At 32.6% G+C, this 13,324-nt stretch overlaps 1 protein-coding gene across 3 annotated transcripts in view; it reads left to right on the plus strand.

The window, feature by feature from the left end:
• OPHN1 (oligophrenin 1) overlaps positions 1-13,324 on the plus strand; it is a 586,519-nt gene that overhangs the window by 443,774 nt on the left and 129,421 nt on the right. The gene's annotated exons all lie outside the window — the stretch shown is intronic.

Below are 13,324 nucleotides of genomic sequence, written 5' to 3' on the forward strand. Positions count from 1 at the left end.
TGAGTTTGTTTCTGTTTTGTAAATACAGACATTTGTATCATTTTTTAAAAGATTCCACATATAAGTGATATCATATGGTATTTTTCTTTCTTTCTATGGCTTATTTCACTTAGTATGACAGTCTCCGGGTCCATCTATGTTGCTGCAAATGGCATTATTTTATTCTTTCTTATGGCTGAGTTGTATTCCATTATATATATATAGCACAACTTCTTTATCCAGTCATCTATCAATGGACATTTAGTTTGTTTCCATGTCTTAGCTATTGTAAATAGTGCTGCTATGAACATTGGGGTACATGTGTCTATTTAAATTATAGTTTTCCCCAGGTATATGCCCAGGTGTGGGACAGCTGGATCATATGGTAAGCCTATTTTCAGTTTTTTAAGGACCTTTCATACTGTCCTCCATAGTGGCTGCACCAATTTACATTCCAACCAACAGTGTGGGAGGGTTCCTTTTTCTCCACACCCTCTCCAACATTTATCATTCGTGGACTTTTTAATAGTGGCCATTCTGACTGGAGTGAGGTGATACCTCATTGTAGTTTTGATCTGCATTTCTCTGATAATTAGCAATATTGAGCATTTCTCCACGTGCCTATTGGCCATTTGTATGTCTTCACTGGAGAATTGCTTGTTTAGGTTTTCTGCCCATTTTTGGATTGGGTTGTTTGCTTTTTTTTATTATTAAGTTTTATATTCTTGTCAGTTGCATCATTTGCAAATATTTTTTTCCCATTCTGTAGATTGTCTTTTACTTTGCCATTCCCGGCCCTGGATCCAGCCATTTCTCTAAGGAGCTCTAGTTCATTTCAGTGGAGAAAAGTAATTAGAAACCAAGATCTGGGCAGTAGTTGTACTCATTTCTTCCAGATCTTCTCAGCACTCAGCACACACATACATATATACATACACACATATGTTTACATATCTGTGTATTCTGATACCTTAATACTTTTAATTCCAGTTTGACACTGTGTGACTTATTAAAACCTTACACCTTTCCATATTTGTGATTCACTTCTTAGACAGTGAGAAACCTGGCTCCCATTATTGAAAACATATTTACAAATTTGCTTGGTCCTAGAATACACAGGGTGTAATTTCTGAATTACTGACTCATAGCTCTTAAAAGAGTAAACCTACTAAGTAGGTCTCAATGTTTGTTTATATTTCTTTTGACCTTTATCCTGAAGGTATACTTTGTTCAAAAATTACCTGGCTTATCCATCCTTCCACACCAAGACACGTTGTAATTAAAATGGTGAAAATTGAAGAAAAAATATTAAAAACATCAAGGGAAAATCAACAAGTTATGAATAAGGGAACTCCCGTAAGGCTATCAGCTGGCTTTTTGTGAGAAACTCTGTAGGCCAGAAGGGAATGGTACAATATATTTAAAGTGATGAAAGGAAAAATCCTATAACCAAGAATATTCTATCAGATAAGAATTCCACTCAGATTTGATAGAGAAATCAAAAGTTTTACAGACAAGCAAAGGCTAAAAGAGTTCAGCACCACCAAACCAGCTTTACAAGAAATGTTAAAGGGGCTTCTCTAAGTGAAAAAGAAAAAGCCACAAGTAGAAACATGAAAATTATGAAAGGAAAAAAAAAACTCACTTGTAAGGCGAAATATATAGTAAAGGTAGTAAATCAACCTTGTAGAAGGTAGTTAAGGGACACACAAAACACAAAACAAAAAGATGTAAAATATATTGCCAGAAACAATAAACATGGAGGGGTGGAGTAAAAATAAGGGTTGTTAAAATGTATTTAAATTTGAGAGATCAGCAATTTAAAATAATCATATATATATGTATATAATATGCATATAATTGTGTGTGTGTGTGTATATATATATATACAGATATATTGCTATATATAAACCACATGATAACCATAAACCAAAAATCTGTGATTGATACACACACAAAAAAGTCAAAGGAATCCAATCATAACACTGAAGACAGTTATTAAATCACAAGGAAAGAGAGTAAAAGAGCAAGGAAGGAAAAAAGAACTACAGAAACAATCCACAAACAATTAGCAAAAATGGCAGTAAGTACACAGCTATCAATAATTATATTATATGTAAACTGATGAACTGCTCCAATCAAAAGTCATAGTGTGTCTGAAAAGATTTTTTTTTAAAAAAAGGCATACCTATAAGCTGCCTACAAGAAACTCACTTCAGGGCTAAAGATATTTTCCTTCATTTACAATGCCCCAGAAAATTTATGGATCATGGAGACTCTCTGTTCTTTCCATGTTTAGTAGAATTTCCTCTGTGTTGTTTTTATGTGTGTTCACACATTAGGTCAGTGATAACGTTCTCTGTTTCCACTGTGGAAAATTATTTCTTTAAACTTTCTATCTCTGGTGGGGTCAGTCTTGGTAAAATTTCATCCAGTCCTAAAATTTATTAGCACTGAGTTGTAAGTCTCTTATGACCTTTAAAATTTCTTCTGTGTGTGATTTTCTCCTTTCTCATACATGTGCTTTTTTGGATACTTCTTTTTTGATAAAGTTGTCTTGTGGCTTGTCTATTTTGTATTTTTTTCCAAAATAATCTAGTATTTCAGCTTATTAATTAGATCTACTGTTTTTATATTCCCTTCCATATTAACTTCTGCTGTTTTTGTTATTTCCTTTCTTCATCTTGCTTTATTTTGGTTTGCTTTGCTGTTCTTTCTTTAGTTTTTTGAGCTGAAATTTTAATCATTCTCATTTTATTGATGAACACATTTAAGTTAGTGAATGTTCCCCCTTATCAACTTATTAAATGTACCCCATAGGTTTTTATATGTAGTGTTTTCATTATCATGGTATTTTTCCAGAATTTTTGTAATTTTAGTTTGCATTTCTTTCTTTACTCAACATTTATTTAATACAAAATTAAAATATTCCAGGTAGAATAGACTTTAAAATTATTTCCAATTTTATTGCATTGTGATTAGAGAATGTGTACAGTATTTCAACTTTATGGAACTTATTGATGCTATATTTGTGACCTATTATGAAATCAGATTTTGTGTTTTATGTGTACTTGAGAAGAAGGGTAGTCTCCATTATCAGGGTATATAATTTGATATATATCTGTAAGAATGACATTGCTGATTATATTATTTAGCTTCTATATTCTTACTTGTTTGTTGGCTTGATCTGTCCTGTAATGGAAATGGTATGTTAAAGTCCCTTATTGTTAGTGTTTCTGTTGACATCTCCTTGTATCCCCTATATTTTTGCTTTATAAAGTTGGTTGCTGTGTTATTTGATGCACAGATATTTGTAACTATTCTTTTTTTTTTTTTTTTTTTTTTTTTTACTTTGAGTCTGTCTTTTAGCATTAAAAAATATCCCTTGTCTCCTTTAATGATTTTTGGCTTGAAGTCTACTTTGTCTGATATTGATTCCATTTGTCTGGTAGATCTTTATCCTTCCTAAAAAGTTCTGTTTTACTTCAGTTCCTTTTGTCCACACAATCTTCAAAGGTGTTTTCTCTTATTTTATTGTTTCATCTTTCCTAGAAGCAATACCTTTCAAAGACTCCTTTTTTAAAATTGAAGTATAGTCAGTTATAATTTGTCAGTTTCTGGTGTACAGCATAATGTTTCAATCATACATATACATACATATAATTCTTTTCACATTCTTTTTCATTATAGGTTACTACAATATATTGAATATAGTTCCCTGTGATATACAGAAAAAATTTGGTTTTTTAAAAAAATCCATTTTATATATAGTAGTTAGTATTTACACATCTCAGACTCCCAATTTGTCACTTCTCACATCCTTTCCCCCTGTAACCGTAAGTTTACTATGCAAAGACTGCCTTTTTTTCCTTTTTAAAATTTTTATTTTTTTATTGAAGTTTAGTTGATTTGCATTGTTAGTTTCAGGTGTACAGCAAAGCAATTGTTATACATATACATATATATATATATATATATATATATATATATATATATATATATATTTCTTTTCTTTTCTTTTCAGATTCTTTTCCATTATATGTTATTACAAGAAATTGAATATAGTTCACTGTGCTATATAGTAGATCCTTGTGGTTTATTTTAAATATAATAATGTGTTTTTTTAATTCCCAAACTCCTAATTTATCCCTCCCCTGTTCTTTCCCCTTTGGTAACCATAGTTTGTTTTCTGTGTCCATGTGTCTGTTTTTGGTTTGTAAATAGAATTTGTATCATTTTTTTTTTAGATTCCACACATAAGCGATATCACATGATATTTCTCTTTCCCTGTCTGATTTACTTCACTTAATATGATAATCTCTAGGTCCATCCATGTTGCTGCAAATGGCATTATTTTATTCTTTACATGGCTGAGTAATATTCCATTGTGTGTGTGTGTGTGTGTGTGTGTGTGTGTGTGTGTGTGTGTGTATCACATCTTCTTTATCCAGTCATCTGAAAGACTGCCTTTTGAAGACTGCTTAGAACACATTTCCCTAAGTGCTTTGATCTACTCTGACTGTTTTTCAGTATTTTTATAGTTTATGTAGACTTTGTCTTTCTGGCACTGGTTTTAGATTAATCTTAGGCCTCTAGTCCCCTTCTTTTCTCATGAATGAATTTTTCCCAGCATTGACCTTGCTCCCTATGAAGGTTTGTGGAGGAGAACTATGAGTGATACTTCATTGGGATTTAGAATTTGGGTGTTCTCTGTGTTTTTGTTATGTGGAGACCATTGCTTTGTGTACTTTTATGTGTTTCTGGTTGTTTATGTTGTTTTACAGAGGATATGTAGGGAGATTTAGATTTAGATTTATGTGGCCCCCATTACCTTGAGATAAGCATTTCCCATATGATTAAAAATTCTTCACAATATTTTAATGGCTAAATAATATTATGATACATAAAAGGACCAGCCAATAATCTGATAATTTCCTTCTTGTTGAACATTTATTTCCTTTTTGAGATGACATAATTTGTGGGTGAGTTAATTCTAATGTATGCTTTAAGTAGATTTGCCAAAGTAGAATTACTGACTCAAGGTTATAAATATTATTAATCATCTGGAGATAATTTGAATCCAAGAAGAACCAAAAGGTCATAGATGGTTTTGTTTTAATCTATTAACTAAGGTAGCTTCCACCCGTTTTTAGGTAGCACCCCTCTCTCCTACATATATAGCAGGAAACAGGTCTGAAATAGCTGAGAGACACCAGTGTGGCTATTTCTGATGTTTACAACCAGCATCTCTCTTATTGATGGAAGAACATGCCATTATTAGTTATTAAATATTCGAAGATCTCCCATAACCATAATTTATAACATTTGTTACTCTATGGATGGATTGTCTTTTATCACTGTACTTGAGATACACATGTCTTATATATAGCAACAACAAAAGAACAAGTGACTTTTCTTTTAGCTGTCCTTTAGTCTGCCATCCCTAGGTTTTATAACTGAAGAAGGGTGATAAGCAAGAGTCTAAATTACAGCTGTCAAGACTATATCTTGGTGAAAATGATCAGTCTTCACAATAGTCATTACTGACTGCATGATTTGCATCATAGCCTACTAGTCTCATTTTGCCTTCACTTTCTGTTAATCACTTCTCTTTCTTGCTCACGCTCAGTTTTATCAGCTACAAGTAATAAAAACTTATCTTACCATTAATGCAACCAGAATTTTCACAGTAATATATTACTAATCTCTTTTCTTAATTAATTTGTGTCTCTTTTCTTAATTAATACTCTAACATGACTCAAGTGTTTTAGAAGAGCTACTGTAATCTTCTTGCTATTGTAAGGGTATATTTTTGGTGGTGGGTTTTTTTGTTTGTTTGTTTGTCTGTCTGTTTTTTGGTTTGGGTTTGTTTTTTTTTTTTAACCTCTTAATGTAAGGGGGAAAAAAAGCATTGTGCCCTCATTTGGAGTAGTGGTTAGAACTTTGACCAAGATATTTCTGTGATTATTTTTACTCCCAATCTTATTATCTATCACATTACATGACAGGCAAACAGTCTTACCCTAGAATTACATTTGAGAAGTTGTTATTAGAAAACACAACAAAACCTTTAGGCCTAATCTGCGACCCAATGAAACAATCTCTTTTCTTGAGATTCAGGAATATGCATTTCACAAAGCTTCCCAAATAACTCTGATGCAGTTTGTCACCTAACTGTAGGTTCATTTTAGGAATGTACAGGTGTAGTGCACGTTCTACATCAAATCATGACCCCAGTATAGCTCTCAAGTGGTCATCTCTGTCAGTTTCTAGAACTTGTCAACCTTGTAATATATTCATGGAATGCTCCAAGGCACATACAAAGCTTCTGTTTCTAGTATGCTCAGAATGTCATTCCCTATCCAAGAAGCCTATAAAAATGTACTTAGTTTTCCGTGAATTGTTTAATGATTATTTATTTATTTTTTTACATTTTAACTTTTCTGTTAATTTCAATTTGAATATATCGCTTGGTTGTGAAATGGAGTTCTAACAACTTTTTTCCAAATTGTTAATTTTCTATGCTCTATTTATTGAATACTTTTTTTCATTGATTTATAATGCTGCTTTTATTATAATTAAGTTTTTATATTTACATGATGGTCTTTTCATGAGCTTTTCATTTCTTCCACTGTTCTATTCTTGTGCTAGTATGACCTTGTTACTGATATAGCATCATTAGTCATTCTTCTATCAAGTAGCACAAATTCTCCCCAATTATTCTGCTTTTAAAAAATTGTTTCAGCCATTTTTGCTAATTCATTGCCCCATGTAAAATTTTATCATGTTCCAGAAAACATAAGCTTGTTGATATTTTTATTTGAACATTATAAAATCTACAACTTAATTGGAATCACTTTGATTACTTTTCAATATTTAGTTCTCCTGTCCAGAATCACAGTATTTATTTTCATTTATGCCCATTTTATTTTGTTTTATATTTTTCTCTAGATAAGTCATAAACATTTATGTATATTTATTCCTAGGTTTGATTATATAAATAACATACACACACATACACACACAGAGTGTCTTTTTTTTTTTTTTTTCTGATTGAGCTGATTATTGCTAGTATATAGGATGCTTCTGATTTTTGTTTTTATTTTCTGGCCAGGGATTTTAGCAAGCTCTCCCATGAATTTTAACAATTTTCTCAATTGTTTATCTTGCATTTTTCAGGTAGACAGTTGTTTAATAGATAAATAATGATTATTCTATCTCCTTTACAACAGCTTTAAGTTTTCTTTTTCTTGTTTAAGTACATTAAGTATGCTAGCTGTTCACCAACTTTGTCATTCATTAAAATCACCTGGAGAGCTTAAAAAACAACTGAGACTCAGCTCCAGAGATTCTGATTTAATTCACATAGAGTGGTGCCTTAGGCATTGTCATTTTAAAAGCTTCTCAGAGATTTATGGAAGCTAGATTTAAGAATTAATGTTCTTAACGTTCTGATCCAATGATAAGTAATAGTGATGAAAGCAGGTTTCCTATCTGGCTTCTAATCTTAAGCTTCTAGTGTTTCACCATTTAACTGTGATATCAACTGACCATTTGAGACAGTTTCAGTGGTGTGCTGGAGGTGCTCATAGTGGCTCATGAGGCCTGGTTGTTGTGTACATCTTTTCCCAACTTCAAGTTCATTTACATCATGTGATATCTTGGAACTGGCCCCATACCTTGGAAATTGGCAAATATTACAAATCAAGGCTCCTCTTCTCCCCCAGCCAACCTGGTCATTAATCATTTATCCTCACACCATTGTAAATCTTTATTAGATTAAGTACATATCCTATTCCTCAGATAAGAATAATTTTTATTTTCATAACTATTTGAGAATGTTTTCATTGAATCCACCTTTAATTATTTAGACAACTTATCAGCAAAGTTTTAAAACTTTCTATTTCTTACAGAAAACTTTTCTTTTTGTTTGTATTTTGGAGTTTGTTTTTGTTTTTCCAGAGAGATGCCTGTATTCTGATTCTTCAGGGTATTTCCCTTCTTTTGACCTATAATAGACTTTTCCTAGACCTAATAATTTTTCAGATTGTTATTTCTATTGCATTATAGACAAATAATGCAGGAGTCAAATTTGGGCTTGTAAGATATTAATGTGAATTCTTGCCCAAAACTTTGAGGTCTAAATGAGTAGAAAAAGGAAAAATTACTCCAACAACCATTTTTTTTGATAATCCACAGTTTCAGAGGTTAATGTGTTTGGGTGGAAAAGCCAAATTCCATCACCAACCTAGGGGAATATATGGATTTCATGTTTATCCAATAATCCTCTACAAATACTATTTTGTCATAAAGATGTGTATAAGAATTAGGCAATATAAGCTGGAATTGGCATTCTCAGATAAATAACTGGAATGCAGAAATCACAATCATGTCAGTTACATGCAGACCTGTATGCTTTACACACAGTTGAGCTGAAATTGAGGTGGATAGCTTCTTATGAAAATTAAGAAGCCTAAATATGGCATACGGCTAAATTGATGGCCCCTCTACCTTTACTGAAAATGGACAGGCCTCGGGCATGGCCAAGATTTTACATAAATAAGGTTGCAATATGCTTCACAGTATACAATTTACTAATTTATATAGGAGGATATCATTCTCATTCAAGCAATTAAAATGTTGATTCTGTAGCCAGGTATCTTTTACCTTTTCATAGTGCACAAGGATGGAGCCTGCCTGCTATAGGCCAGACACTTCTCTAAGAGAAAAGGGTTATATCAAGAGATGCACAGGCTGGAAGTGGCTGCCCCTCTGGAAGGCACAGACACTAAACCTTGTGGGCATCATTGCAGTGCGTTCTCTGCCAGCATTCAGAATGCAAGACCTATAGAGGTGTGGCCATTTCTACATAGATTTTGATGAATGGAGGCAAAGGGCCATTGTGAGGGTACAGACACCACAGAACCTCCACTGGGGCAATGCCCAGTGGAGCTGTAGGGACAGAGCTGCCTCTATTACCCTAGACTAGTAGAACCACATGTATGCAGTTCAAGCCTGGGAGAGCCACATAGTATGAACTCTAACCCAGGAGAGCTGCAGAATGGACTGTGCCAACAAAGCCATTGGAGCAGGTCCCTCCATAACCTTGGGACAGGACCACCACTCCAGTGTGACCAGAAGTTATGATTCCCACCCAAATTGGCCTTAAGATTTTAGATTTGCTCAGGACCTGTTACCCCTTTCTAATTTCCCATTTCTTTCTTTTGGAATGGGAGTGTTTGTTCTATATCTGTCCTAAATTTGTATTTTGGAAGCACTTAACTTGTTAAATTTCACAGGTTGCCAGCTACAGAACAATTTGCCTCAGGATGAATTATCTTACTCATATTTGATTTAGATGATATTCAGATGAGACACTGGACTTATTCATTTTTACAATAATAAACTTTAACCCATTACATTAAGAATGTTATCAATTTAACATATAATATAATAAATTACTAATGATATATTTTACACTCTTTTCATACTTATTTTTCAAAATATGGTGTCTATTTTACACTTACAGAATATCTCAATTCCAACTAACCACTATTTTTCCTTCAATTTTTATTAAGATATAATTGACATATAGCACTGTATAACTTTAAGGTGTACAGAATAATGATTAGACTTACATACATCATGAAATGGTTACCACAATAAGTTTAGTGAACACCTATAATTACATACAAATACAACATTAAAGAAATAGAAAAATAATTTTTTCCTTGTGATGAGAACTCTTAGGGCTTACTCCCTTAACTTTCATATATAATGTACAGCAATGTTAATTATATTTGTCATGCTGTAAATTAAATATCTGGTACTTATTGATCTTATAATTGGACATTTGTAGCTTTTGACTGCCTTAATCCAATCCCTCCCACCATACCTCATCCCTGGTAACCACAAAGCAGATCTCTTTTTCTATGAGTTTGCTTTTGAAGTGTAATTGACCTACAACACTGTTAGTTCCTGTACACAAAATAGTGATTCAATATTTCTATACAATTCAAAATGATTACCATGATGAGAATGATTGTCATCTGTCACCATACAGAGACATTACATAATTATTTACTATATTTCCCACACTGTAAATTTCATAACTATAACACATTTATTTTGTAACTGGAAGTTTGTACCTCTTAATCTCCCTCACTTATGTCTCTCCTTCCTCCAACTACTACCCCACTGGCAACCACCTCTTTGTTCTCTGTATCTGTGACTCTGTTTGGTTATACTTGTCCATTTGTTTTGGTTTTGTTAGATTCCACATATAAGTGAAATCATATTTGTCTTTCTCTGTCTGACTTATTTCACTTAGCATAATACCTCTAGGTCCATCCATGTTGTGACAAATAGGAAGATTTCACCTTTTCTATGGCTGAGTATTATTCTGTTGTGTATATATACCATGTATTCTTTATCCATTCATCATTTAAAGGAAATGTAGGTTGAACCTCCATACCTTGGCTATTGTAAATAATGTGGCAGTGAACATAGGAGTACATATATCTTTTCAAAGTAGCATTTCCCTTTTCTTCAGGTAATACCCAGAAGTGGGATAGTTGGATCGTATGGTCAAACTTAATTTTAATTTTTAATTTTTGAGGAATCTCCATACTGGTTTCTAGTGGCTGCACCAGTGCACATTCTTACCAACAGTGAATGAGGGTTCTTTTTCCCACATCCTCACAACACTTGTTAATTCTTGTCTTTTTGATAATAGCCATTCTGACAGATGTGAGGTGTTAGCTCACTGTAGTTTTGATTTGCATTTCCCTGATGATTAATGATATTGAGCATCTTTTTGCCTGTGGCTATCTGTATGAATTCTTTTGGAAAAATTTCTATCCGTGTCCTTGTCATTTTTTAAATTGTGTTGTTAGTTTTTTTATGTCAAATTGTATGAGTTTTTTGTATATTTTGGATATTAATCTCTTGTTGGATATATCATTTGCAAATATCTCCTCACATTCAGTAGGTGACTTTTCATTTCGTTGACAGTTTCCTTTGCTATGCAGAAGCTTTGTAGGTTGATATAGTCCCATTTGTTTATTTTTGTTTTTATTTTCCTGCCTGAGGAGACATATCCCCACCACCACCACCTAATATTACTGAGACTGATGTCAAAGAGCTTAATCCCCGTTTTCTAGTAGAAGTTTTATGGTTTCAAGTCTCATACTTCAGCCTTCAATTCATTTTGAGTTTATTTTGGTATGTGGTGTGAGAAAGTATTCCAGTTTGATTCTTTTGCATGTAGCTGTCAAGTTTTCCCAAACGATTTATTGAAAAGACTGTCTTTTCCCCATTGTATATTCTTTCCTCCTTTGTCATAGATTAACTGACCATATAAGTGTGGGTTCATTTCTGGGCTTTCTGTTCTGTTTCATTGATCTATGTGTCTTGTTTTTATGGCAGTACCATACTGTTTGGATTACTGTAGCTTTGTGGTATAATTTGAAATCAGGGAGTGGGATACCTCCACTTCTGTACTTCTTAAGATTGTTTAGGCTATTTGGGGTCTTTTGGGTTTCCTACAAATTTTTGAATTATTTGTTCTAGTTTTGTGCAAAATGCTATTTGTATTTTGATAAGGATTGCATTGAATATTACTTATTTTACTGTTACTGCTTTCGAGTTTAATTTCATATTGGTGTATTATTCTTTTGAATTTATTAAGGTATGTTTTATGGCCCAGAAGGTGGTCTATCTTGGTGAATGTTACAGATGAACTTTAGAAGAATGTGTATCCTACTTTTGTTGGATGAAGTAATTTATAAATTTCAATTAAATCCAGTTGATTAATGATGTTCTTCAGTTCAATTACTTACTGATTTTCTGCTTGTTGAACCTGTCAGTTATTGATAAAAGGAGAAGTGTTGAAGTCTCCAGAAATAAATGTGGATTCACCTCCTTATAATCCTATCAGTTTTGCCTCACATGTTTCTTGTTTTATAATACACTCTGAGAGTCTCTGCCTTTTCATTGGTGTGTTTATACCATTGACATTTAAAGGGATTATTGATACATTTAGGTTAATACCTACCGTATTTTTTCCTGTTTTATAGTCATTGTCCTTGTTCTTCTTTTCATTTTCCACTCTTTTTCTGACTTCTCTGAGTCTAATTGAGTATTTTTCTGTGATTCCATTTTTTTCTCTTCTGTTGGCATATCAATTATACTTTTATTTTTAGAAAAGCTCTTTTTTAGTGGTTGCCCTTGCATGTGCATTCTACATTTACAATTTATCCAAGTCTTCTTTCATATAATGCTATTTTTATACACTGGTAGTGCCAGTACTTTATAACAGAGTACTTCTAATTCCTCTCTCTAATCTCATATAATATTCTTGTGATTCATTTGACTATCCATAAGCTATAATCACTGAATACATTGTCACTATTATTTTGAATGTTTACTTCTTAGACCAATTAAGAATAAGAGAAATAAAATGTTTTGTTTACCATCATTTATTCCTTCTCTAATACTCTTCCTTTCTTTATGTAAATCTGAATTATTGACCCATAGGTTTCTCTATGGAGAAGTTCTTTTAACATCTCTTGCAAGGCAGTTCTTCTGGTAACAAATTTTCTCTATGTTTGTTTATCTGATAACGTATTTATTTCTGAATCACCTTTGAAAGATATTTTCTTTCTTTACAGCTTATCTTCTTTCCTTTTAACATTTTAAATATTTCATTCCACTCTCTTCTTGTTTACATGGTTTCTTGAGAAAAGTAAGAATAATTCTTATCCTGCTCTTCTTGTGGTAAGGTGTTTTTTCTTCTGGCTTCTATCAAGATTTTTTCTTTCTCTTTGATTTTGTTTAGTTAGACCATGATATGCCTAGGTGTAGATTTTTTTCTTTTTTGGTATGTATTCTGATTGGTATTTTCTGAGCTTCCTGGATCTATGTTTTGGTGTTTATTATTAGTTTTGAGAAACTCTCAGTAATTATTGCTTAAGATATTTCTGCTGTTCCTTTTTCTTATCCTTCTGGTCCTTCTATTACATGTATGTTAGAACTTATGTTATTGTCCCACAGTTCGCTGTTATTCTATAATTTTCATTCTTTTTTTAACATTTTTATTGATTTATAATCATTTTACAATATTGTGTCAAATTCCAGTGTAGAGCACAATTTTTCAGTTATACATGAACATATATATATATTCTTTGTCACATTTTGCCTTTTAGTTTTGGAAGTTTCTACTGACATTTCCCGAGAGATTTCTTAAATATTGTCTGAGAAGAATCGTTCTTTTAGAACTATTCCCTTGTTATTATCCAGGAGGCCTACTGATGTGGTGGTAAAGCGTGAGAGGAGGGGTAGCATT

The sequence above is a fragment of the Camelus bactrianus genome, chromosome X (genome assembly GCF_048773025.1).
Source record: "Camelus bactrianus isolate YW-2024 breed Bactrian camel chromosome X, ASM4877302v1, whole genome shotgun sequence".
Lineage (NCBI taxonomy): Eukaryota > Metazoa > Chordata > Mammalia > Artiodactyla > Camelidae > Camelus > Camelus bactrianus.